This window comes from Barbatula barbatula (assembly GCF_947034865.1).
Source record: "Barbatula barbatula genome assembly, chromosome: 25".
Classification (NCBI taxonomy): Eukaryota; Metazoa; Chordata; class Actinopteri; order Cypriniformes; family Nemacheilidae; genus Barbatula; species Barbatula barbatula.
This window is the reverse complement of record NC_136788.1, coordinates 13,368,852-13,395,550: the sequence shown is the minus strand read 5'-3', so window position 1 is coordinate 13,395,550 and position 26,699 is coordinate 13,368,852. Positions and strand designations below refer to the sequence as shown.

The 26,699-nt window shown below is 41.2% G+C and overlaps 1 protein-coding gene across 9 annotated transcripts in view; it reads right to left on the bottom strand.

Annotated features, from left to right (window-relative positions):
* Positions 1 to 26,699, bottom strand: part of agbl1 (AGBL carboxypeptidase 1) — a 154,474-nt gene that overhangs the window by 100,991 nt on the left and 26,784 nt on the right. Inside the window, exons 1-4 of one of the 9 annotated variants that reach the window (XM_079450641.1) lie at positions 24,006 to 24,035; positions 23,864 to 23,928; positions 22,429 to 23,784; positions 15,845 to 16,020 (exon numbers count right to left, since the gene is read on the bottom strand). The exons of 1 other annotated variant lie outside the window; for it this stretch is intronic. The gene's annotated coding sequence lies outside the window, so the exon portion shown is untranslated. 7 more of the 9 variants (XM_079450642.1, XM_079450643.1, XM_079450646.1 and 4 more) reach the window with 7 other exon arrangements.

The following is a 26,699-nucleotide window of genomic DNA, read 5'->3' as shown; positions in this document are numbered from 1 at the left end:
ACTTGACAGTCTATTTGACAGGTCACTTTGTTACTATAATGTTGTTTGGAAAGAGTTGCATCATGAAAAACATTCAGGTTCGGAATGACATGCCACATGTGAAACTGGAGAGCAAACTACTCCTCAGATCTCCTCGGAAGAAAATCTTAACCACGTCTCAATGTGTGCTCAAACTTAGTAAGAAAGCAATCTATTGGCACACAGTATATCATTTTAGAGAAACACTGTTAATGCTTAAATGAAACAACCGAGAAACCCAGTGAGCATCTAAGCAAAGAAAAGTGGTTCGTTTGGACTCTGTTTCATAGACAGGTTTCATAGATGCCTTACTTAAATTGGGATGTTTCAAGTCATTAAAGTCATAACTGGTGTGCGTGTTGAGACAAAACAATTGCAATTGCATATTTCAAGATGTGTCAGGGCTTTTTTTATAGCTAAGCTAAACTTTCATTTTAGCACTAGTCCTAAACCTTGTCTGTGAAACCGGGGAAATGTGTTTCTCCTAGTTATTCCCAAGCCAAGCTTAGATATTAATACAGTACACAGTTGTTGTGTTCAATGTATGTTTACAGGTATAATTTTCCACACACTGTGCCGCTAGTGTCATCAACAGATGTTTCAACAATACATGTTCACCCATATACCAACACACTCATGCACTATTTAAATGCTCAAGCTGTTTGATATATCTCTAATATTCATTGAGTGTAAACAAAAAACTTTAGTTTTGTTATATTTCATCATGAAAATATGCATATTTTTAGCAAATTCCAGAAATGCACGTGTGTGAGGGCTACAAAAATGACTAGCAATTGTAAAAACAATAGTTTTTAGTACATTCCTACCTAGTGTATCTGTTATTTTATCACAATCTGTGTTTGAAACATAATATTGTCGGTTAAATGATGCACTTATCTTTACATTGAAGTCAAATGACCCCTACGTGGCTGACATTTTCCATGAAAATGTTCTTGACATCTCTGACAACTATATAAACAAGTGGTTCTCAACACTTCCAGGGGGACCTCAGAATGACTAATAATGTAAAATTAGACAAAACATGCAAGACAATTCTTATTATTTGGCCATTTTTATAATGAATAATTGTTTTTTAATGTCTTTCAGTTAACGTTAAGCACTAAAATATTATATCAGGCTTTTGTGAGTGGGGGGCTTTTGAATATTCTTGAATACAATGGGGGGATTTTGAGTCAAAAAGGTTGAGAACCCTGACTATATATATATATATATAAATGATTTTTTTCAATCATGTTTTTAACATGTTATGATGTTTTTACTGTGTTTTATTGTGTTAGTTAGCTTCATATATACAGTATATAGCCTACTGTATACGCTTATTATTGGAAATCATGCTAAAATGAGACCGTTAGATGCCTTTGAACTCACATTGAAATGACCTACAAACTTGCATCATTTATGGACATTAAATTAGTCTGTAACACTTCAGTATAGGGGCCAATTCTCACTATAAGCGTGTTGTTATTAGCATGCCTATTATTGGCTTATTGGCTGTTTATTAGTACTTATAAAGCACATATTCTACATCGATAATCCTACGCAATACCTACACCTAACAACTACCTTACTAACTATTAATAAGCAACAAATGAAGAGTTTATCTTCATTAATGATTTGTTAATAGCAAGAATTGCCCCCTATGCTGAAGTGGGACCAATAATCCCATTTAAATTAATGAATTAAATTATGGATTTTTTAAGTTTTGTTCGTTTGTACTGTTGTATTGTTCTAACATCACGTCAACGCTAACTGCAGAAATGAAAGATTTGTGAATAATTAATTCCTCATAATTACTTTTACACTTTCCACTGAATCGCTTCAGCGTGAATTGGCATATTCGATGCGTGACAAGGTAAGAACAAAATGCTGTTGTTTTTTGTGGTTGCCATCCCTCAAGGGTTTGTCATCCCTCAAACCCTATTATCATCTCAATCAGGACAAGCATTTAATCCGGTCATTTCATGTGGAGGACGACTCGAAATGTACCATCAGGCCAAAGCAAGCATATTGTCTATGGCCGCATACACGGGGCTATTTTTACATCTGTTTTAGGACACTGAATGTCAGTAGAGGGCATGAATCCTGGCTGATGACAGGCCTGATGTAACTGCTGAGATCAAAATGTTGTCTAGAGAAATCAAAGCGAGGATAAACATTCTACAAAGACAAGAGCGCCGATCCACCACTTATCCTGAGCTGGACTGCATTGCGTTTGTGCCTCATAAGAGTTTAACAGAACGTTTGTATAACAGCGAAACAAAAGACACAGCACCTGTCACGCCGTAGCACTTGCGTTTTGCCATCAAACAGTTTTGCATTAACTGTCCAATCAGAGCGATTGTTTATTGTCAGCAGATGATGAAGGCTTATGTGCATCATTAGCCGATTCGCTAGCGAAGTCCTTCGTCTATATACTCTGTGGTTTTGTTTAAAAGACATCTGTCGGAATATGGAAAAGCTGATTAATCTTTGCAGATGGAAAGTAAGCTATATGTAGGGTTTTCATCACTGGTTTTTGAAGCGTATACCGTTTGCTAAGATCCGACATACTCCGCACTGACGCTATGATTTATGCTGTTCTGAAACACTGACGCCAAGATAAATTAGCTAAAACTAAAATGAGTAAGAAGCAACTTCAAAAAAGAACTTCATTGAGGAACCTAAGTTGCAGTTTATTTAAGGTGAGTGTCTATTTTTTTAAAGTATTTTATAAATAAACAGCAGGGTGCTACCCTGGACGAACTAGAACCTGAAAGTAAAATGACCGATCCCTGAACATACGGCGATCGGGTTCTGTGTCTTGGGTGTCAGGTTCAAGCCGCTAATACCAAGAAGGGACCTTGACTCGTTCCCGGGTCAGAGATGAGCTGACGCAGGGCGTGCTAACAACAGCTCCTGGCCTTCCACAGCATCTGTCTTCACCTTCACCCTGTTCCGAGTGACCCAGCGGGTCATTATCCGACTTGATACGTATTTCGCGAGTTCAGGTTTCAGTGCTTTGCGTTTCCAAATGTTCCACTTGTTCCCGGGATAAAATTAGAATTAAAGGCTCCTGCTAATTGCAAGCCTGATCGGGGTTTAATTTTAGGGCATGATAGACAAGCCCATGAGAGGTAATGGGTTATGACAAGTATCCTACTTCAGTTCAGAGAGATCACCAAAAATTGACTTAAAGTAGCTGAAAGACACTTGGATAGTACCAGTAAATTGGTTAAAGGTCAAATCAAAGTAATTCTGATGATCAAATTGGAAACGGCAGCATGTCAATTACAGATCAATTCAGTTCTATCAGAATTCACAAATTGAAAATAAATATCCTGTCTGCCTGACTTTCATTAACCTCATATCGATCAAAACTTTAATCTGATTATTTAAAAGAAGATATTTTGAGGAATGTCTCTGTGTTTTTGTGTCCATACTATGGAAGTCTATGGGGGATAATGTTGTTTGGCAACCAACATTTTTCAGAATATTTTATTTTGTGTCCTACAGAATAAAGTAAGTCATACAAGTTTGGAATGACATAGGGGTGCATAAATGACGAAAAATATATATTTTTGGGTGAGCTGTCCCTTTAACAATGGAGTAGCCATGCAAATCACTTTCACGTCAATTCCTATACCTTTATGAATTATGTCATTTCAAAACTGTGTATGTTCTTACAAACAATATTAGCTGAACAACAATCAAGAAAAAATCAATGCTGAGAGATCATTACATATATCGGGATAAATCTTAAGTGTCTTTATTGTAAATGTTATGTTCACGTTATTGTTTTTGTTAATGAATACATGATGTTGCTGCATAATTTATATCTTATGCAATGTGTAACTTAGAAAACGATATTTATGTATTGTGAAAAGCAGTGTACAAATATGAAATGTGAATTGAATACCATATGGAAACACCAGAGGGCAGAACTGCAAACGTGACAGTGACGACACCTCAAAACAAAGTAAACTGTATTAAGTCATGATGACAGTTCCACAAATATTTGCCCTATAACTGGATGTCAACAACAGCACCACATACCGTTGAACACGTTACTTAACCTAGACAGGATATGTATTATGATAAGAGAACTTACGGTATATAACACAACTTTCCTCAGTTACTTTGTCCATCGACACAGACTTCTCAAACATGAAGCTCAAGAAGCATGTGAACAAATGAAAAGACCCACATCTTACCCCACACTCCATCCCAGGCATTACTCGACATTTCCCTCGAGTACGAGCTCTATTTAAAAACATTTTTGACCTTAATGTCTGATCAGGTTAAAGACTAAAAGGCTTAAGACGAGAAACAAACACTCCCTGAAATGCGGAACACCAAAAATAATCTCGATCTTTCACCGTTCCTCATTCGATGCGCAGCTATACTGGGCCGTTTCTATCAGACCATGCACAATATCGCATCAGTGGGTGGTCTCTTTTGCCCTTGGCCCCTTACACTATGGATCTTTGATCACAAGACGCCAGACAAGATCCCCAATTGGCCTTTTAACATGATTATCAAGCTTTTTACTGTCGTTTGACATTGTTTTGGCAGTCGAGTGGGTAACTCCATAGGTCTTTTGGAAAGCCGATGCACATTTGAGCCTCAGCAAGGGCTCAAGGGGGGCTCTGGTTGACTTCTCGGTCATGCAGACAAACTTGAATGTTGTGGGGTGGGGATTATCAGTTAATTTGTTCTGCGATGTAAAAGGCAAGATGAAGTTCACTAGCCTAGATGGGCATATAGGCAGGTAGACAGACGGACAGATAGGTAGATAGTAAATCCACTACAGAAGATTTATGAAAAATCAATGCTCTCATCGATCACATTAATAACTCAGTAAAATACCAGCACTGCGTGAGATCAAAGGTAGAAGTCTGCATGTAAGTAACTGCATACGGTTTCTTAAAATAGACAGGCAACAGACTTGGATACACTTCACTACAAATCGTAACATAAAGAGTTGATATTCCGTTCGCGGCACTGAGATTCAGGGATCCCAGCCATTCACTTCTGAGTAGAATGATAAATTAAGAGTCACCGAGCTGTGGCAGACAGATGGAAAAAAGATAAACCTCTGCTCCAAGCCAAGTGTGAGTGTGCATTTCAGTATGCCGCTGCATTAATAAAACAAACAATAAATCTATATTACACAGAGCGCTTAATATATAGGCCTCCTATATGCGAATATGAGATATGTGGTGTGTAAAAAATACAGATAAATAACACATACTGCGTTTCATTTTCTATCAAACCAGTCAAAATATCGAGTACAATTATGTAAAAACGTCTTAGCAAGACCACGATCTGATAAACATATATGATCAGCATTTAAAGTGATATAAAAATTCAGTTATCGTTTACTCACCCTCTTGTCATTTCAAGCCTGCATGAACATAAAAGACAAGATTTTTTAAAGAATGTTGCTAACTGGCCACCATCACTTGCATTGGTTTTGAGTCTGTACAAGGTGAATGGCGTCCGGTGCTGTTCATTTACCAACTTTCTTCAAAATATCTTCTTTTGTGTTCTGCACAAAGAAAGCCATACTGTACATTTTTTCAAATTAAATTTTCATCACTAAGGCTTTTAAAACCATGTTAACATTTACACAAAAGTATACATTACATTGTTTCACAAAGCCTGTATATCTAATGTTTTTTTACATTTTTATTAAAACAATTAAATAATCTGGGAAGAGAACATTCAAAGGGGAACGCCATCCTTCTTGATGTTGTCTCAGCACATCCGTAAACAGTTCATACTGTACAATATGTATAAAACAGTTTGAGAAGTATTTCTTTACTACCGTTTACGAGTTTGCATATGATGTGTGAATGTTAGCGTTCCTTTACCCTGAAGATCAGCAGGTCATAAACGCAGCCATGCTTCACCTTTAACCCTGCACACTAAAGTCACCTGCTGGATTAAAATGGGCAGCTGCTTACACCAGACAGAAGTTTATTACGGTCAACCCTCGGGTAACCACATCACACCCCACTCGCCCCCCTGCCTTTCTGCGCCATGGAAAAACCTGTAGTCGGGAGACAAGGAGACCTCGCATCGCTTTCCAAACGAAACCCAAGAACATTTGGCCTCCTACACTCCTACACTACACACATTTATCAGAGATGTAACTTCAACAACTCACATCGGCTGTTTGTGCCACAAACCCATCGAGGGCCAAAATATCAGATTCCTGCATTTAATCTGCCTGCCCTATTTTGCACCTCGTTCATGTTTTTTTAAAAACCCGGCAGTGTAATCGGCCAGCTAAAGCCTCTCCTTTTCCAATTAGACCTCATATTCAGAAAAACGGAGGAAGATCTATGCTTGCAGTGTCTGAAGACTGAAAAAAGGGTCTAAAGGGAGTAACAAAGAAGTCAGACGTGGAGCAAAAACGCGAATTAAATACCATTTTACAGTGCTCTTCTTGTATTAGGGCGTATAAGAGCATAAAGATGAACATTACCTTCATCTCCTTCTATTAAGTAGCACCTCTCTATTATGAAGAGGTAATTATACCATTGGTTGCTGTTAGGAGACACGAGGTCACATCCCCTTTATTAATATGGTGAAATGAAAGGTCAGAGTTGCATTCAAAGATGCCATGAAATGATTCGACGAAGCAATTATCTTCCCGGACCTGACATATTTCCTACTGAAACAAGAAACTATAGTCCAACTTTGACCTAAAACCACAAAACTAAAAGAATGATAAATGAACTGCTATTAATAAACTCGCCGTAAACCGACAGCTGAAAGGACACTAATGGGTCTGTTTTGTAAAAACTAAATCAATATATAGTATAAAAATTACATTATTTAATATACAATTACTGTAATATATAATTACTTGCGATTAATCACACATAACATGAATGTTTAAAATATACTTTTGTATTGCAATCAATTGACATTTAATCTCCAAATGAATTAATAAACAATAAGAATAGAAAATATTTGTATCTTTAATGGCATCATTTTATGAATGAAAAACAGTAATACTGATATCAGTACTGCCACTCGTGTATCAATAAAATGGATTATTATTTCTTGCGGTCCACACTGGACACCACAAAGCAACCATTTTAACTTGCGCTGAAATGGTTGAAAATTTAAATTTTGACAGTTTTCTGACAATTTCTAAATTATTTTCAGTTTTTCTGAATTTACTATTTATTGGCGTTTAGGTAAAATGATCATGTTTGTTTCATTCTGTGAACTTCTTCCCAAATTTTCTCCCAAATTTCAAATAAAATATTGTTTCTATTTGCATTTATTAGCAAAAAATGGAGCACTGGAGAAACAGGTCAAAATAACAGAAAAGATGCTCCGTGTTTTTTCTGACCTCAAAACAGTTCATATTCACTTTTAAGCAATAGAACAGTCATATTTGTACATGTATTTAGGACACATTTTTTGTGATAACCTTGGTTATCATCACAGTTTGCGTGTGTCTTGTCATGCTGTATTTTCTTCACATTGCTGTTGGATGAATTTATGTCACTCCTGAGGTTTTATTCTGTTAAATATTTAGAATCCTTATTTATCATGACATATAGGTATTTATAGCCTGTTAAATATTTGACCATTCCACTGCCATGTTCGTTCTATAAAGGCTTCACTCACTCCTTAGCAATTGGTCCCAGCAGACCTAGGGCGAAATCCCACTAGCTACTGTACTAAGAGCCACTTAAAGTTCCATCTTCTAAGTAAAAACCTCCTACCCATCTAACAACCTTCTTAGCATTCAATAAAAAAACAACACCATAAAACAACCAGGCAAAAGTTATCTGGCTAATCATCAGGAGAATTATGAGCTGAAACGTAACACTTCCAAGTCAGGTTCCAAAGATAGTCCCAATGGGGTTGGTAGCTTGGTCAGGCCTTCCAACGGTTGGTTCCTTCCCTTGGTTGTTTTTCATCAAGACAAATCAATAAGGTCTTCTTAGTAAAGACAAACCGTACATCGTATTAACATAATTTGGGGGGTCAGATAAAAATGTCAAAGTCTTATCCATAAACTTTACAGAGAAACTAGAAACCTGCATAAAAATAAACAACATTTTGTTCTGGCTGAGTCACAGTGTGTCCACTTCAAGTGTCATTAGCGCATTGCTAATCCGCCACATGAAAACCAATCAGGTAATCTCCATTATAACCGGTTATCACGTTACATTCTGAAGCAAAGACGAGTTGACCATCCCAAGATATATTCTGTGCTAGCAACGTAAAGAAAAATTCTGGATCGGTTATAATGTACACTATAATAAAGAGCTTGACCCTGAAGATGAAGTCCCGTAGCAGTTTGTGACACATCAAAAATGCCCGCCAGGGTTTCATCTTAATCTCCTTAAAGCCTCCAATGGCACGGCATTATAACAAATATTTAAATGCCCGTGGATTACAGCCACGGCTAAAATTACAGAGACAGGTCATGTCTTTTTTTGCCGATACTGTTGAAATGCAAAGTCAACAAGTGTGCCGTCAGACTCTATATCAACAAACTATTTAAAAATGTAATACAATGGAATTACAAGTCTAAACTAAGACACCTTAAGCATAATGGTATGAAGAAAAACACGTCTATTAAATGTTTGTTTTCAATAATAATGTTGTGGTGTTTTCATTGGGGTATAACATTTCATGTAATTCATTTAGACAAAAATAAAAACAGTAAATCGTAAATCTCATTTGCTACAATCATCCAAATATGTTTGTGTTCAACCAAACAAAGAATTGTATACAGGTTGGCAACAACTTGAGGTTGAGTAAATCATGACAGTTTTCAGTTTTGTGTGGAGTATTCCTTTAATCAGAATTGACAAGTGAACATCCTTTGTTTTGTATCTACGAAATACGGTAGTGACAAATGTTGCTTGGATCGCATCTCCATAAACAGCAAGGTGACTCCATCGAAGTCAAAAGCACTAAATCCCTCTCTAATCCAAACAGACTGACTCGGTAAATTATAACCTACACCTGGCACAAAAGAATTGTGGGTAGAGAATGTCACTTGGTAGTTCATCGCTGTATTTAAGGATACATTTTAGGATATCAAAGCCAGTAAACTGCATTCATGAAGAGTGTAACAATATTTTTACAGTACTGCACTCTGTCACACTATTTTGTTCAACTTGTAATACTTGTTTGGACTTTATTGTGACTCAAAGGAACAGAAGAACTTTTAGGATCCATTAATCACCTTTTTTATTATTTTAGTATCACTTTTACGTATATTAATTATTTGAATTGCCATTTTTGGGTTAACTATCCCTTTAAAGACGGCAAGGTTGCTTTAAAGGGGTAGTCATCCAAAAAATGAAAATGTTGTCATCATTCACTCACCCTCTTCTCATATCAATAATGACTTTCTTTCTTGTTCAGAACACAAAAGAAGATATTTTGAAGAACATTGGTAATTGAATTGAACCAGATTTTTCTTTTTTGGGTGCACAAATAACTTAGCTTTGTATACTGTGGGCTATACGAGACCTGGTGCCTGTTTCAATAAGGAGGATCAACCAACTCTAGGTTAAAACTTGGACTCAGAGTTGGTTTACATAGAAATTATAAACATTTTGAACTTTTTGTAGCTGATTTGAATTAGATCAATTGACTCTGGGTAGGCTTACCCTGGGTTAAGCGCGTGCACCACGCCTTTAAAAAGCCATCATCAAAACTAAGACACAAGGGCGTCAGACTCTCGTGCAAAGTCGAGTTCGAACCCTGCTCGGCGCAGATTTGAGTACAATGGCTTTATGTGAAAAAGATATCTTTATAGCCTTTATCGCTTCATTTCTGCATGTATGTCTGTATTTATTAATTTCTTTATCCGTGCACTTTATTTATATACTTTATTAGGTCATTTCTTATCGTCCATAGATTGTGGTTACGCCACTTGCACTTTAAAAGGGGGAGGAGATCGAAATAAACTCTGAGTTTACCAAAGAAAACATGCTCCCCTTCAGGTAAGGTTAACAGAGTAAGTTACTATGGTTACTGACCCCGAGTATAAGTTACCTCTCCTTTAGAAACGGGCTTGAGTTACCCTCCTCTCTCAGGTTTGACATACCTGACATTCTGAAACGGAAAACCCAGGGTTTTCCTCATTTCAGGGTTTACATAGAGTTTTCATTAAACCTCCTTTCTGAAACGGGCCGCAGTTTTACTGCACTAATGCTTTTTGTTGTCCTTGTGTTGTTCCAGTCGCTTTGGATAAAAGCCTCTGCTAAATGTCTAAATGTAAATGTCCCTTTAAATACATAATATGATGATAAATATCCTGATGTCTCATTAAAAGGCAAAACACAGTTGATAAAAGTTATATACAATATCATTTATAAAATATAAACAAAGCCACTAACTCTCAAACATCTGCCAGAAAAAAATCATATCATTTTGACCGGACTGACACAGCAATCTGCAACAAGAAGAAGGGAGCTTATTATAGAACCAAAACCTGATACAGCTGTTGTGCAATGTCTTGAGTTGACGGACCTCTTGTCCAAAATCTCTGAGACAAGATATCAAAGACACAAGCTCTACCCCTTTTGCTGATTGACCAATCAAATCACGAAGCGGCACATACACACAGACGCAAATGTTTACATGCCAACAACAGTACACATGTTCAGACAGGCTGTGTTTGTTTCCCTCCCATCCCAAATGAAAATGAAACCAGATGAGGGTATTAGAGGATTCAACTTGATGACAAATTTAATAAAAACATTAAGCCGTGTTAGTAACTAATAATGATACAGACAGCAGCAAATCTTACAAATGCGCCCAGAAATCTCTTCATTAAATGCTCTGCCAAGTCTTTCAATAAATTAAAGGTTCAACAGCCACATGCGACCGGCTCAGCAAAGCAGTTAAAGGTTGTAAAATGCCTCTGTGTGCATTTCATAGGAGTAAAACAAGACATTTGCATGTGCAAGCAATGCTCAGCATCTTGCTGCCCCAGCGTGATCTCTCTTTACACACGACAGCTTCTTGCCAAGTGCAAGACTTGATGGGTGCATTCACATCATCCCAGAGATTCAAACACATTCTTACCCCCATTAGTAAAGCCTCCACACTCTCTCAATGTCGCCATCCAGGTGAAGTGACCGGGTTTACTGTAGCTATACATCTCCGAACAATCAATAGAAGAACTGAACACAAAGTGAGGGTATCTCCCAACTCTGCCAGGCTTTTCTCTCTTTTCCTCTCTATGTCCCCTCCCTCTAGCCCACCCGCTGGGTGCTGAATGTAGGGGCTGCACCTGGCCGTTTTTTAAATGCCCCCCCCCCCCATAGGGCAAACTCTCATGTTGGATTCCGGCCTGACTGACAAAGAGGCCAAATGTACCATAAGGGCCAATTGGTTGTAAATCACAGGGCAAGGGTCTTCTAGGGTGGTGCGAGTTGTCCATGGGGTGGGGGGGATTGAAATTATGTGCAGCTTCTTCAGGGGGAGCTTCTAAATAAGTGTTTGCAAACTCTCACTGGAGGCCATCCAAAGTCAGTCTTAGCCTCGAGATGTGTCTATCCACACCACACAATATGAATAGCACGTTATGACAGGAATGCACTAGTGAATAAATCCTAATAATGCAAGCATGCAGTTGACTCCCTTTGATCTGCATGACACAACAGCTAATGAGTCCCACGGTGCATTTCTATATCCGTACTATATGTTTTATCTAGAACTATATTTATTTTATTATATTAGAGATGCAATGTGGCGTCTTTAAATGTGGATTGAGCGATTTACATCTTGAACAAGAGTGTCAAAGACAAGAATACTTTATTAACAATAAATACAGTAACCCGTGGCACATACGGTATTTAATTGCATTGATCATCAATAAGGCCTATTTGTTTTTTATGCACGAGTGCAGTCAATGTAACATCCGCATTGCAATACAATATGTGTGTTTCGTAGAACCCGAACCTACTTTGCACCGCTAACGCAATGCTCTACGAACTGAGCTACAGGAATACACCATTTGGCTTTATCTGCCATAGCAAAGCAGAGATGCAAATCTGTGTTGAACGCCACGGCAAGGCATGTCCGAGAAGCAGTATATCTTGCAAAGGCGCCTGCCTGCAACAATAAATTTATGACTTGGCTGTGTCTCAAGCTTTTAATGAACACTTTACATCAGTAGAGTGACTGCTGACTGCTGCCTGCTTGCCTGCGCTCATGACAGCTAAACATACTCGGGTCTTTCAGCTGTTTTCCAATTTTGTTTGGTTTTTGAACAAAGTGGGGATGTGACGGTGATCTATAGATTGGCAATATTCCCATGTCCCATACTTCAATTTTATATTGGTTCCTATTACAAATACTATTATAAACCATCAGCTAGCCACTAACCATTACATTGTTTTATAGTGTGTCTTTTGTTGTCACTCCAGTAGTGTTTAATGGACTTAGAGGAACCCAACACATTTCCAGTAGAGACCCAACAAGACTTTTATAAATTCCATTAAAACCTATAATGTTCTCCTTATAACCATTATATCCATTGGAATCTCTGTAAATGTTTTTCCCGGCACGGAACAACAAGTGACTGCAAAAGCTCCTGAAAGAAAACTCAATAAGAATCTGTGAAATCTGCTACGTCATATGTATACGAATGTAGCATCAACTTGAGTGGAAAATGCCATATGTGGAGAATGGAAACTTATTGAATATTGAATTATAATTATGGAAACTTGTATGTAGAATATATTAACTTGAATGACCCTACTTTTCAACATCAAAACAAAATAGTAAAACGTGACATTCGTGTTGATTTCTATCAATACAAAGCAAACATAGAGATTTATTGCAGGACCTCATTCTAACATCTTCCCGTTAACCCATCTTCCCATTAACAAACGAGTTTCCCACCTGTGCTTCTTCGGTGCGCGTCCGTGAGTCTTCCGCTCCAGTAGCTGTCGAGATGTGGTCAAAACTGTTTTTTAACATAATAAAATTCAAAAAAAACTTTAAATGATAGTCAAATTAATACTTTTGGCCATATTGGTCCATATCTTAATGCCCACCGACTATGTTTCGGGTGAGTGAGCTACATTTAGACATTTAGCAGACGCTTTCATCCAAAGCGATTTACAGATGAGGTAAACAAAAGAAGCAATTGGGAGAACATAAGGACAACAAAAAGCGTGCAATCAAAAACAGGTCTCATATAGCCTACCACAGTATACGGAGCGAAGTTGGAAGGTTTTTTTTAAAGAATAGAAAAGAGATAGAAGTCATAACTGATAGGTCAGGTGTTGACACAAGAGATCTGTTTTCAGATGATTCTAAAAGATGACTACAGAATCTGCAGATCTTGTAGCAGTGAGTAGATCATTCCACATAAATGGAACCAATCCAGGGAAGGTACGTGAGAGAGATTTTTTACCTTTTTGGGGTGGCACCACAAGACATCATTTGTTTGCTGAGCGTAGGGATCTGGCGGGTACATACGTCTGCATTAGCGATTGAAGATAAGGGAGTACCTATTCAGTAATGGTCTTGTAGGCCAGAGTCATGAATTTGATGCGACCCACTATAGGGATCCAATGTCACTTAATGAAGAGAATAGTGACTTGTTATCTCTTCAGTTAATTGAAGACCACTCTTGCCGCTGCATTCTGAATCATCTGAAGAGGTTTGGTTGTGCAAGCTGGAAGTCCAGTCTGGACAGGACAAGAGCCTGGACTAGGACTTGCGTAGCCTGCTCTGAAGAGAAGGGTCTAATTTTCCTAATATTGTAGAGGATGAATCTACAAGACCGGGTGGTGCTGGCAACCTGATCTGTGAAGTAAAGCTGATCATTGATCACCATTCCCAGGTTTCTGGCCTTTCTGGAAGACGTGATGGTTGATGAGCCAAGTTGAATGGAAAAGTCTTTGTGTCGGCCGGGATTACAAGCAGCTCAGTTTTTGCAAGGTTCATCTGCAGGTGATGGTCTTTCATCCAGAGGAGGATGGCTGCTAATGCGTTGTTTTGTTTTTCTTGTTTAGGAAATATAATTATGGTAGGTCGCTCTTGCCGTGTTAAAAACTGCAATAGCATTACGCAGAGTCATTCAGGAAAAGCCCACGGTTCTTACACTTTTGATTTCTCCATATATCAAACAAAACAAGTAACGGTACATACCAAAACAATGATAGCAGTGGAGTATTATCCTCCCAAGATGGCGGCGCCACTGCAACATGCAACATATAGCGTGTGACGTCAGCGTTTTATTTGATGAAACAAAATAAAAGTATATTAGGGAAAAAATAAGCATTCAAATACATTTAAATAAAATAAACTACAATACATCAGCATAAGTAGCAATTGGAACAGCATGGATGGCTTCAGCTAGGTAGTTCATGTAACATGAATGTGAGAATGTTTGTCTCGCACGTGTTTTTAGTCAGTGCAATGCAAACGAGACCATGCATAACCTCAAGTTGTTTTTCACTTTTCAAGATCTCCCAAAGAGAGAAGAAGAGAAGTACGGTTTTGACAGGCAGCTTTAACGATACAAGTGGGGGCCCGAGGCTATTTTTGTAGCTTTTGTTTATCGTTGAGAGGGGCAAATATATATACAAGGTGGAGGTACACAGGCTGGCCTGAGAACAAACAAGAGGTTGAAGGGGTTTATAAAAACTGCAGGTCCAGTTCATAGCCAACTGGGATCCGTAGGCAGTTTAATCCAAAGTCGCTCTGGGCCAAAACAGGCCGAATGTAATCCTGTTTTTGTGGGATACTTTTCACCAGCCCTCATCAAGACCCTTACAGAGAGGTTTAGTTTCATTTTTCAAACAACAGAGCGCTCTCCGCCTCTTTCTCTGGCCTTCCCTGTAGCATTAACCTCTTAACACACAGGGAACATCGCTGTGCTTGTTCTTCTAGCATTTTGTGCACAAACATGTTAAATAAATTATCAACACGAGTGAGACGGGGTATTTGTGTGACAGACATCTGTGCCAAGAACCTCAGAGTCACATAAATAAATAAAAGCAGAGCTATGGATGCTGGGAGAAGAGTTTGCCGCTCAAAGCTGTCATTGTACAATCCATCATGAAGCCCTGATGCAAACCAAAGCTGTGAGTCAACTTTTATCGATTGGCACTTTATTTTTGCAGTGATGATGCTAAGCTACTTAAAATCACATTGAGAAAATATTTACATTTAGTACATTTCATATAGGAAATTATACACATCAGGAAGGAATGGTCTGTACTACAATGCAAACTAAATTTGGGGAATTGAGCATTTGTAGTGGTCAGCACTGTTCGATTTTGTCTACATTAAATGTAAAGTCATACAATAACGCACAGCACATACTTACTGTACGGTCAATAAAACATAATCTCTAAGCTCTTTCAATGTTCACAGTTCATGAATAATTCTCACGCTTTTGACCAAGTGATGACAACGGTGTTTTTGATTTCACATTTGAGGCCAGTTTTCATTCCGTGCATTTGCCCGCTTACCGTGGACGCAAGTGTGGATACTGAGACCCTTAACCAGATGTGACGAGGTGGTGAAATTTGAGACACAGAGTAAGTTCTATTCACGAATAAAGAGTCCGACTACGCCACCCTAGGAATTAATCCCAGGGAAAAATACTCAAACTATGAGCAAGCACACAGGTTCAGTTCCCTCATGGAAGTAGACAAGAGACGCGAGTAATACAAAAATACAAATGTTTATTACTAGGAAAATCCTTTAAAATGTTAGATGGGACATTGAAACCCCACTTCAAATAAAACAAACAGAAACACATACAAACCAACTTGATATAGAGCAGCTGTAAAACAAATCTAAATACCAGCAGGGCTGAAGCTCCCAACGGCAGGAAGCACTGGGGAGTTCGATTCTACGGGACACACTTCCACACGACACTCACACCCGTGCAGTTTAATCACACTTTCACACACTCGAGTGTACACTGCACACGATAGGACCACCACCAGAAAGAGCAATCCACCCGTGGGACCTCAGCTCCTGCAAAATAATAAGAAACTATAACAATAAAGATGGCAGTGTTGACATTAATAGAGTCCAAATTAATAAATGGAAATAACAAACATAAAGAAAAACAATCCAGTTAGGAAGATCAATTGTTGGTCTACTACGAGACTTTAACTCAGTAGATGCTCACACACAAATAGGATTTCACAAACAGATGGTTGATCACAGATATCCCAAGCTATTAGCAATTTACTGCCCTTACAATAAGGAGCAGAGAGAAAAGCAAATAAATAAAACTAAACAAACCGTAATTCATGGAAATAAAAGTAACAAAACAAAAGAAAAAGGTTAAATAACAGAAACAACAGAAGGGAGCTAGCTCCGCTGCAAGCAGGAGGAGCTTAATAGTCCTTCCACACAAGGCAGAGATGTATGAAGCGGGATTATATGTATATATAACGCCCCGATTATAACCAAGCGAGCAGTCCCCTTTTGTTTACGATGATGGTCGCGTATACACTGGCCGTATAAACTGCAGCACTTTAATCGCAGCGTAAAATCACGGCATAGAACGAGAGGGAGAATCCTATAACAAACAAACGGAGATGTTACCCATTATAATACTATGACCACTCTTAGTCATAGTTACGTTAAAAACACTTACCATCAGGTTGTCAAGCTAGATAGCACACTTAACGGACACGGATTGGTCAGTCATGCCCACCGCGAACACAATAGGATACAGGGAATCACACCTATTTGATACCCGAAAAGCATGTTAAACCCACGCAACCATTTTCGCACTAGATCACAAGCTTTTAACCATAAATGTACCTGAGAGGTGAACAGTCATCAAACCAACTAAGCAGTATGCCGGGCAACACGGCACCAAAGCTGCACTGATTAATAAAAACAATTAAAAACTACGCACAACAACAATTCCAAGAATTATCACATAAAAACATAGCACGCTTACCTACAATCAGAGTCAACGCGATCAAAACCACGGGGAAATCGGACGTGACGCATACCAGGTAACAGCCAATCAGCCTTTAAATGGAAGGTACTACTCGCTGATAGGCTAACCCTGCTGTCAATCACCTAATCCCATTACATTCCACCACCAGTTTCTGCAACGTCGACCCGACGGTGAACCACACAGAATCCCACCTAGGAACTCTCAGTTCCAAGGGCGAAACAAGGTACCTACTGCACTACTCACTATAAGGGAAACTGAACCAGTACCCACTGCTCGAGGGAGATGGTACCTATTAGAGTGCTGACCTGCAGTTCTTCTACCAGTCCTTCTTGCCATCCCCTCGCCTACCTCCAGTGAATTTGTAGGTACTTCTGCCGGGGGTAAACCCACATCAAGCCCAGTACCCTCGGTTACCCTGAAGGTCTCCACAATTGGCCGGTCACCCGATATCTGAGGTGGGCCAGGAACAATGTCCTGTAGCCTCAACCCACCTCTGACTTGTGGTGTCTCTGACACAAAGACAAATAAATCCTCATCACATCCCTCTTCCAGAGACGACACAGATTCAGCCACTGGACTATCAGACAATCCAATCGGCAGATCCTGATGGATCTGAGCCTTGAGCAAAGATCGATGCACATGCTTTACTTTTCCCAGATCTGTAATGGGAGCAATGGTATATACCGCCCCACCGTCCTTAGGTGCTCTCATTACCTTGTACACCACTGAATTCCACAGGTCCTGGATTTTACATCTACCCCTCACACTATGATTGCGGAGGTACACCAGCTGACCCTCCTTCAGTGGTGCTTCCTTCACCCGCCGGTCATGCCGGGCCTTTCGCCGATCGGCTGCATCACCCAACCGTTCACGAGCACCCTCAAACGCAACCTGCAACCGATCCTGCTGCTCTAGAATCCACCTATTAACCCCCCCAGCTAATGGCTCTTGGACTCTGCCAAGTAAGAAATCAACAGGAAGTCTGGGCTCCTGTCCAAACATTAGAAAAAAAGGAGATTCCCCGGTTGCCTGATGAGGAGTAGTGTTATACGCAAAAAGTACCTGAGGAAGGCAAAGTGGCCAATCACCCTTTTGGGAGGGCGGCAAAGTGCGCAATAGATTATGCAATGTTCTGTTAAAACGCTCACACTGGCCATTTCCAGCGGGGTGATAAGGGGTGGTACGTGATTTCTCGACTCCATACAGAGAACAAAGCTGTTGAATTAGGACGGATTCAAAGTTCCGGCCTTGGTCGGAGTGGATGCGCCCTGGCACGCCGAATTTACAAAACCACTCCACTACAAGAACCTGAGCAACAGTCTCTGCTCGTTGATCTTTAGTGGGGATTGCCAAGGTATATTTGGTGAAAATATCGGTCATGACCAGCACGTTCTCAAGGCCAGACCTCGAGAGCTCCAACACTGTAAAATCCAAGGCCACAATGTCGTTCGGCCGTGCAGCCAACAAGTGCCCCATAAAACTACTAGGGGCCGTGGGGACACCTTTAGCACACTGGCACCGCTCACACTCATGACACCAGCGGTCGATATCTGCAGACATACCAGGCCAGTAGCATCGCTGGCGCACTAGCTGGAATGTACGCTCGACCCCCTGGTGCCCATGCTGTTGGTGAAGCTGGGTTAAGACATAGTGTTTCAGATCTGCCGGCAATAACACCTGAAGGATTTCCTCTCCCCCATCTGAGCGACACACACGCCGGTAGAGCACACCATCAGTCTCCACTAGGCGGTCCCATTGCCGGAGCAGAACAATGGCAGACCTGGAGAGTTTCTTGCGCTCTTCAGGAGTCGGGGGCAACTTACGCCTCCAAAACTCCAACAACTCTCCTATGACTGGGTCTGCTACCTGCTGAGCACCCATGTCGCCATTTGAAGCATCAGGAAATGAGGTCACCTGATTGACCAAGGCCACAACTCCACCTTGGGAAGCTCGCTGCAATGCCACTGGAACGGCCATACCGGAACACAACTGGGGCACTTCACCTGTACCTGAAAAGTTTTGACGTGACAAGGCGTCAGCATTGCGGTTGCTTCTCCCTGACCTATACTTGATCTCGAAATCAAATGAAGCCAATTGAGAAGCCCAGCGTTGCTCCATGGCACCCAGTTTTGCAGAAGTCAGGTAACTAAGGGGGTTGTTATCAGTAAACACCACAGATTTCTGGCCCAGCAAGTACTCTCTAAACTTTTCAGTCATGGCCCACTTGAGAGCCAAGAACTCCAGTTTCATGGAGCTATAGTTAGATGTATTGCGCTCAGTGGGCCTAAGACTGCGGCTGCCATACGCTATAGGGCGCACCTTGCCTTCTTGCTCCTGTGAAAGGACTGCCCCGAGGCCTTCATGACTGGCATCTACCTCTAAAATGAAAGGTAATGAAAAGTCAGCGTAGGCAAGCACTGGGGCTGTGGTTAATTTACCTTTCAACTCCTCAAAGCCACACTGACATTCCGAGGACCAAGCTTCAGTAAACTCCCGACCTCCCTGTTTCGGGCGCTTTGGGCTTGACAGCCGTGCCACCAACCTGTGAAGGGGGGCAGCCAGCTTGGCAAACCCCTCTACATACCGTCGATAATAGCTAGCAAATCCCAAGAAAGAGCGCAATTCTGTAACACTGGTGGGACAAGGCCATTGTGCAACTACCTCCACCTTACCGGGGTCAGTAGACACTCCCTCTGAAGAAATGACATGCCCCAAATAATGCACTCTCTTTTGGAAAAAAGCACACTTTGATAGTTTGACCTTCAAACCTTCTGTCTGCAAGCGGCTCAGGACAACCTCCATCCGAGCAAGATGTTGATCCACCGAGGAGGAAAAGACAATAATATCATCGAGGTATAAAAGGAGGGACTGGCACTGCTGCTCACCAAATAACCGCTCCATCAATCGTTGGAAGGTGCTTGGGGCATTGCACAACCCAAATGGCATCCTATTCCACTCAAATAGGCCGAAAGGTGTGCAAAAAGCAGTTTTAGATTTATCGACCTCAGCTACAGGTACCTGATTGTACCCGCTGGCCAGGTCCATGGTAGAAAACCAACGGGCCCCAGCCAGCGAGTCCAAAGTCTCCTCAATACGTGGTAGAGGGAACGCATCCTTCCTAGTCTTTGAATTTAAGCGACGGTAGTCCACACACATGCGCAGACTACCATCCTTCTTTTTAACAAGGACAATAGGCGAAGCATAGGGACTGCAGCTCTCTCGAATTACCTGAGTTTCCAACAATTGATTGATATGTGCCTTTACCACCTCATACTCTGATGGAGGGATTCGCCGGAACCGCTGCCTAACAGGGATGTCATCCAACAAGGGGATTTCATGGGATATCCGATTAGTACATCCCAAATCCCCATCGTTCATAGAGAACACAGGCAAATACTTCTCCAGTAATGCCCTGACCTTAACCTGTTCTTCTTCAGATAACACAGATAAATCAAGCATCGCTATCTTCTCCTGTATGGTAGAGGGGGCCTGCACAACCTGTGTATTGACCTTGACCGTAACGGTCTTAACTTCTGTGACCTCTGGTGGCAAACTTATCACATCAACTTTATTCACTGTGCCAATAACAGTGCTAGCGTACAGCACTACATCGACCGTGCCCACGTTAACTATGGGCACATAGACTGTACCACGGTCTACCCTTAAAAGAGAAGGAGATGCCAGCAAGCCCGCTGGTAGACCAGAAACTGGTGGTTCAAACAGTACTGTAACGCTCGAATATGTCATCGAGCAGGTTGCAGCAACAAATGTCATTGTGCCACCTGAGATGCGACACGCCCTACGTCCCCGCACTTTGACTCGTCCCCCACAATCTGAAACAGACTGGCCGTCAACCTGATGGCAATGTTGTAAAGCCTGAAAAACAGAGTGAGGGGCCTGTGACACGACTGGTAGGTCGAAGAGAGCTGTGCCATGCTGGCCAAAGAGCTCCTGGTAGCAGCGTCCCAGGATGTTCATGCCCAAAACCCCAGGAACATCTGCACATATACCACCAGGGGGATCTCTGACCACCAGCACACCACAACTTAAAACTACTCGCCCACAGAGCTCCACGTCTAATTCCAAATAGCCGACATAGGGAATTGAAAGGCCATTGGCTGCTCGAAGCTGTAACCAATGGCATGCTCTAAGCTGTTCCTGACCCCACAACCCAAAATTAGTCACAAACCAACTTTCAGTAATGGTGGACACCATGGAACCGGTGTCCACCAGGCAGGGTACCTTAACCCCACCCATCAATACAACAAGCTGTGGGCAAGACGACATAAAACGTGACATAAAATCAGAACCAGATACATTTTTGGAGCCTACCCTTTTCCCAACCAAATTTTGGCCCTGCAACTCGGTGGGAACTAGTTTTCCGGCGGCTGTACGGATAATGGCTGTCCACCTCTCATTAAAGCAGAAGTCACACGGGCTGATGGTGGAACGGATATCCGCACCCCATCGCAATCACTGGCAAAATGGCCAGGTTGCTGACACCTTCTGCAAATTAAATTAGCCCTAAATGGTCGCGAACGTGGCTGGGGATTCTGCAGCTGAGCCATACCTTGGGTTAACTGATTCAGTTGTTGTTGCTGCTTTCTAAGCATTTCCCGTAGTTCACTCATTTCTGATGTTGCTGAACCACTATTTCCATGCTGATGTCCCTGCACCCCATATTGAATGCCATAAGCGGATGGAACAGACTGACTTCGACTACGCACCCCACCCGGCATGCCTTCTCTTTCCCAACGAAGAGCTTCACTGCGAATGTCGAACAAAGTGGCAGTGGGCTGGCGACGCACCAATTGCTTAAGTTCACGTCGAAGAGCGCAATCATTAACATATTCAACGAACTGATCTCTTAGCAAAATTTCGGCGTTAGGCATACCATGGGGTGACTGACTTTTAACTTTATCCAGAAGACTCATCAGGGCCAAGGAGAACTCCACCAAAGTCTCCCCGTCCAGTTGTCTTCTGGAAAAGAATGACTCCTGAAGTGCTACATAAGACTTATTGCAACCATATAATTCACATAATACTTTAATAATTTCATCCGGATCCTCCCTCTCGTTCCTCGACCGATAACGAATTTCTTCCCTCGCCTCACCCTCCAGATGATCAAACAAGAAAAATGCCTGATCAGCTGTAGACAGATGGCGAAGCCGCATACAGGCCTGGGCCTCCTCCACCCACTCATTGATGCCAATACCCGACCGGCCACTAAATTTTGGGCACCTACGATCGCGAGGAACGAAAACAAACCGCTCCGATGTTGAAACACCAGCACCAATACGTGGGGGATCTGCACCGACAGGAATAGTAACACTAGATGGACCCGGCTGTGCAACAGACACTGGCTCTTGCCGCAGCCTTTCGTTATCAGCTTTTAATTGAGCTACTAAATCCCTTAACTCGTTCAATTCATCCTCCATTTCTGTAACTGCACAAGCACTTACCACAAATAGAGATTAAAGTTAACTTGTGCCGATCCACCACAGAGCAACTGTTACTGTCTGGTTCCTACCAGAGAACAAAGAAAGAAAGAAAAACAACAAACACAAAATACCCACGTCTCTGTACTACACCAGAGGGGACCCTGCCGACTACGCCAGAATGTGACGAGGTGGTGAAATTTGAGACACAGAGTAAGTTCTATTCACGAATAAAGAGTCCGACTACGCCACCCTAGGAATTAATCCCAGGGAAAAATACTCAAACTATGAGCAAGCACACAGGTTCAGTTCCCTCATGGAAGTAGACAAGAGACGCGAGTAATACAAAAATACAAATGTTTATTACTAGGAAAATCCTTTAAAATGTTAGATGGGACATTGAAACCCCACTTCAAATAAAACAAACAGAAACACATACAAACCAACTTGATATAGAGCAGCTGTAAAACAAATCTAAATACCAGCAGGGCTGAAGCTCCCAACGGCAGGAAGCACTGGGGAGTTCGATTCTACGGGACACACTTCCACACGACACTCACACCCGTGCAGTTTAATCACACTTTCACACACTCGAGTGTACACTGCACACGATAGGACCACCACCAGAAAGAGCAATCCACCCGTGGGACCTCAGCTCCTGCAAAATAATAAGAAACTATAACAATAAAGATGGCAGTGTTGACATTAATAGAGTCCAAATTAATAAATGGAAATAACAAACATAAAGAAAAACAATCCAGTTAGGAAGATCAATTGTTGGTCTACTACGAGACTTTAACTCAGTAGATGCTCACACACAAATAGGATTTCACAAACAGATGGTTGATCACAGATATCCCAAGCTATTAGCAATTTACTGCCCTTACAATAAGGAGCAGAGAGAAAAGCAAATAAATAAAACTAAACAAACCGTAATTCATGGAAATAAAAGTAACAAAACAAAAGAAAAAGGTTAAATAACAGAAACAACAGAAGGGAGCTAGCTCCGCTGCAAGCAGGAGGAGCTTAATAGTCCTTCCACACAAGGCAGAGATGTATGAAGCGGGATTATATGTATATATAACGCCCCGATTATAACCAAGCGAGCAGTCCCCTTTTGTTTACGATGATGGTCGCGTATACACTGGCCGTATAAACTGCAGCACTTTAATCGCAGCGTAAAATCACGGCATAGAACGAGAGGGAGAATCCTATAACAAACAAACGGAGATGTTACCCATTATAATACTATGACCACTCTTAGTCATAGTTACGTTAAAAACACTTACCATCAGGTTGTCAAGCTAGATAGCACACTTAACGGACACGGATTGGTCAGTCATGCCCACCGCGAACACAATAGGATACAGGGAATCACACCTATTTGATACCCGAAAAGCATGTTAAACCCACGCAACCATTTTCGCACTAGATCACAAGCTTTTAACCATAAATGTACCTGAGAGGTGAACAGTCATCAAACCAACTAAGCAGTATGCCGGGCAACACGGCACCAAAGCTGCACTGATTAATAAAAACAATTAAAAACTACGCACAACAACAATTCCAAGAATTATCACATAAAAACATAGCACGCTTACCTACAATCAGAGTCAACGCGATCAAAACCACGGGGAAATCGGACGTGACGCATACCAGGTAACAGCCAATCAGCCTTTAAATGGAAGGTACTACTCGCTGATAGGCTAACCCTGCTGTCAATCACCTAATCCCATTACATTCCAAGCGAGCAGTTCCCTTTTGTTTACGATGATGGTCGCGTATACACTGGCCGTATAAACTGCAGCACTTTAATCGCAGCGTAAAATCACGGCATAGAACGAGAGGGAGAATCCTATAACAAACAAACGGAGATGTTACCCATTATAATACTATGACCACTCTTAGTCATAGTTACGTTAAAAACACTTACCATCAGGTTGTCAAGCTAGATAGCACACTTAACGGACACGGATTGGTCAGTCATGCCCACCGCGAACACAATAGGATACAGGGAATCACACCTATTTGATACCCGAAAAGCATGTTAAACCCACGCAACCATTTTCGCACTAGATCACAAGCTTTTAACCATAAATGTACCTGAGAGGTGAACAGTCATCAAACCAACTAAGCAGTATGCCGGGCAACACGGCACCAAAGCTGCACTGATTAATAAAAACAATTAAAAACTACGCACAACAACAATTCCAAGAATTATCACATAAAAACATAGCACGCTTACCTACAATCAGAGTCAACGCGATCAAAACCACGGGGAAATCGGACGTGACGCATACCAGGTAACAGCCAATCAGCCTTTAAATGGAAGGTACTACTCGCTGATAGGCTAACCCTGCTGTCAATCACCTAATCCCATTACACAGACATACTTGTCATCCTGTGCGCTTAGCAAAAGATAACCTTGGTATGATAAGCACGTAGACAGCCATCTCAAATTGCTGGCTCCTAACGGTTATTAGATTAAATATCTCTCAAGTTTAAAGAGCGGCCGATTGTTTATTTCGGTCTGATAACCAGATAAAGTGCGTGAGATTTGTGGCAGTAATCACAATGAAATGAATGGCTGAAGAGGGAATGAATGTCTCTCTCTTTCATCTAAATGAATAAATCTGAAATTTGTGGCTTTTGGGAATCTTTTGTGAATATCACATTATAATTATTGAAGCAGACAGCTATGAAAGGAACGAACAACGGTCCAGTTTTTTAAGCTCCCTATTTATTTTTTCTTTTCAAATATTTCCTTCACAGCAGCTGAAGATGCTGCAAATCTCAGCATCAAATCAAAGCAGATGACTCATTCCCTCCTGCTTCTCAAACTTAAAAATAATCACATCAAGCGCATTTTCTTGCCATTAAAGGTATTTGTGAAGTGGAGGTCACAACGGCAACTGCCGCTCACTCGTTGGTCCAACGTTTTAACACCCGCCCCCCTACCAGGACGATGCGAGCGACTTGTATTTTTTTCCCAGGACTGATCCCAGGCTCAGAATTTTCCGCTGAGGCTCTGTTGTAAGCCACCGAGTCTGACTGTCACTCATTCGGCGGCTGTAACATGAGCAATCGACCAAACATTGACGCTCGCATGCTGGGGATGACTGAAATAGCAATTTTCTATAAAACACGCAGAGAGGGGGCTGTGAAATCTGACCTCAGGCTAGGCTGCCAGCTTACGCTCACCCCTCTTCAATATTTCGATCCCCCCACCAACAAACCCTGCACCTTCAAACAACTCGATCAGCCGGCACATGTACAGACAAACTGAAAAGGGGAGGGGAACAGCCAATGGTCCTTATATAATTTCATCAATCATTTCGTTGCAGGACAACAGAGTATACAATCTGTTTGCAGAGGGACTCCTTAACAACAAACTTCACCTATTCTAGTCAGGTTGTGAGTGCATGTCAAAAGCAGAGCTGCTGACAAATGGACAGAGTTGAGTTGTGCATTTGTTCAGTTTTTGCACATATTTAGAGCGATGCTCTACCATGCAAAGCATATTCAAACAATTGTCTCTAAAGCAATATCCGCATGTGAACCTTTCACAGCTATCTTAGTCTACCTCAAAGGAATAGTTTACCCAAAAAGGAAGATTCTGTCATCATTTGCTCAGCCTCACAAAATATATATTATGAAGAATGCTGGAAATTGAACAACAGTGGTACGCATTGACTTTGGTTTTGGATGGAGGTGATTGGGTACCACCGTTGTTCGGCTACCACATTCTTCAAAATATATGTTTTTGTGTTCCGTCGTATACAGGTTTGAAATGACAAGAGGGTATTAAACGACAGAATTTTTTATTTTGGGTGAACTGTCCCTTTAAATAAATAAGAGGGAACAGACAACATTAAATATGAGTTAACTAATAAATATTAACGGTTCTGAATCAAGGCCAGTTTATCCTTCTGAACAAAAGATGGTTTGTGATCTCCACCTTGTGGTTACACCAAGCCTCACATCCCTCTCATTAACTAAGAATGTAATGTCAGTTCTTGACAGCTTATAGCCGATACTCTACCAGCCCTAATGAAGGTGGCACATGTAAACAGTGTACACATTCATAACATAGCTGTGGATTTAGTTTAAGACTTTATAAGCAATTAACATTAGCTGTAATCAAAGGAGATATATGCAGACCGGTCACATTGAGTTACAAGGGACTCGTAAGGAATGGGACAACCGGGTCTCGGATTTACAGCCACTGAGTTCAAACAGAGATTAATTTACTTTAATTAAGGTGCTTCGCTCAAACTGTGATTCTGGGGAAATGA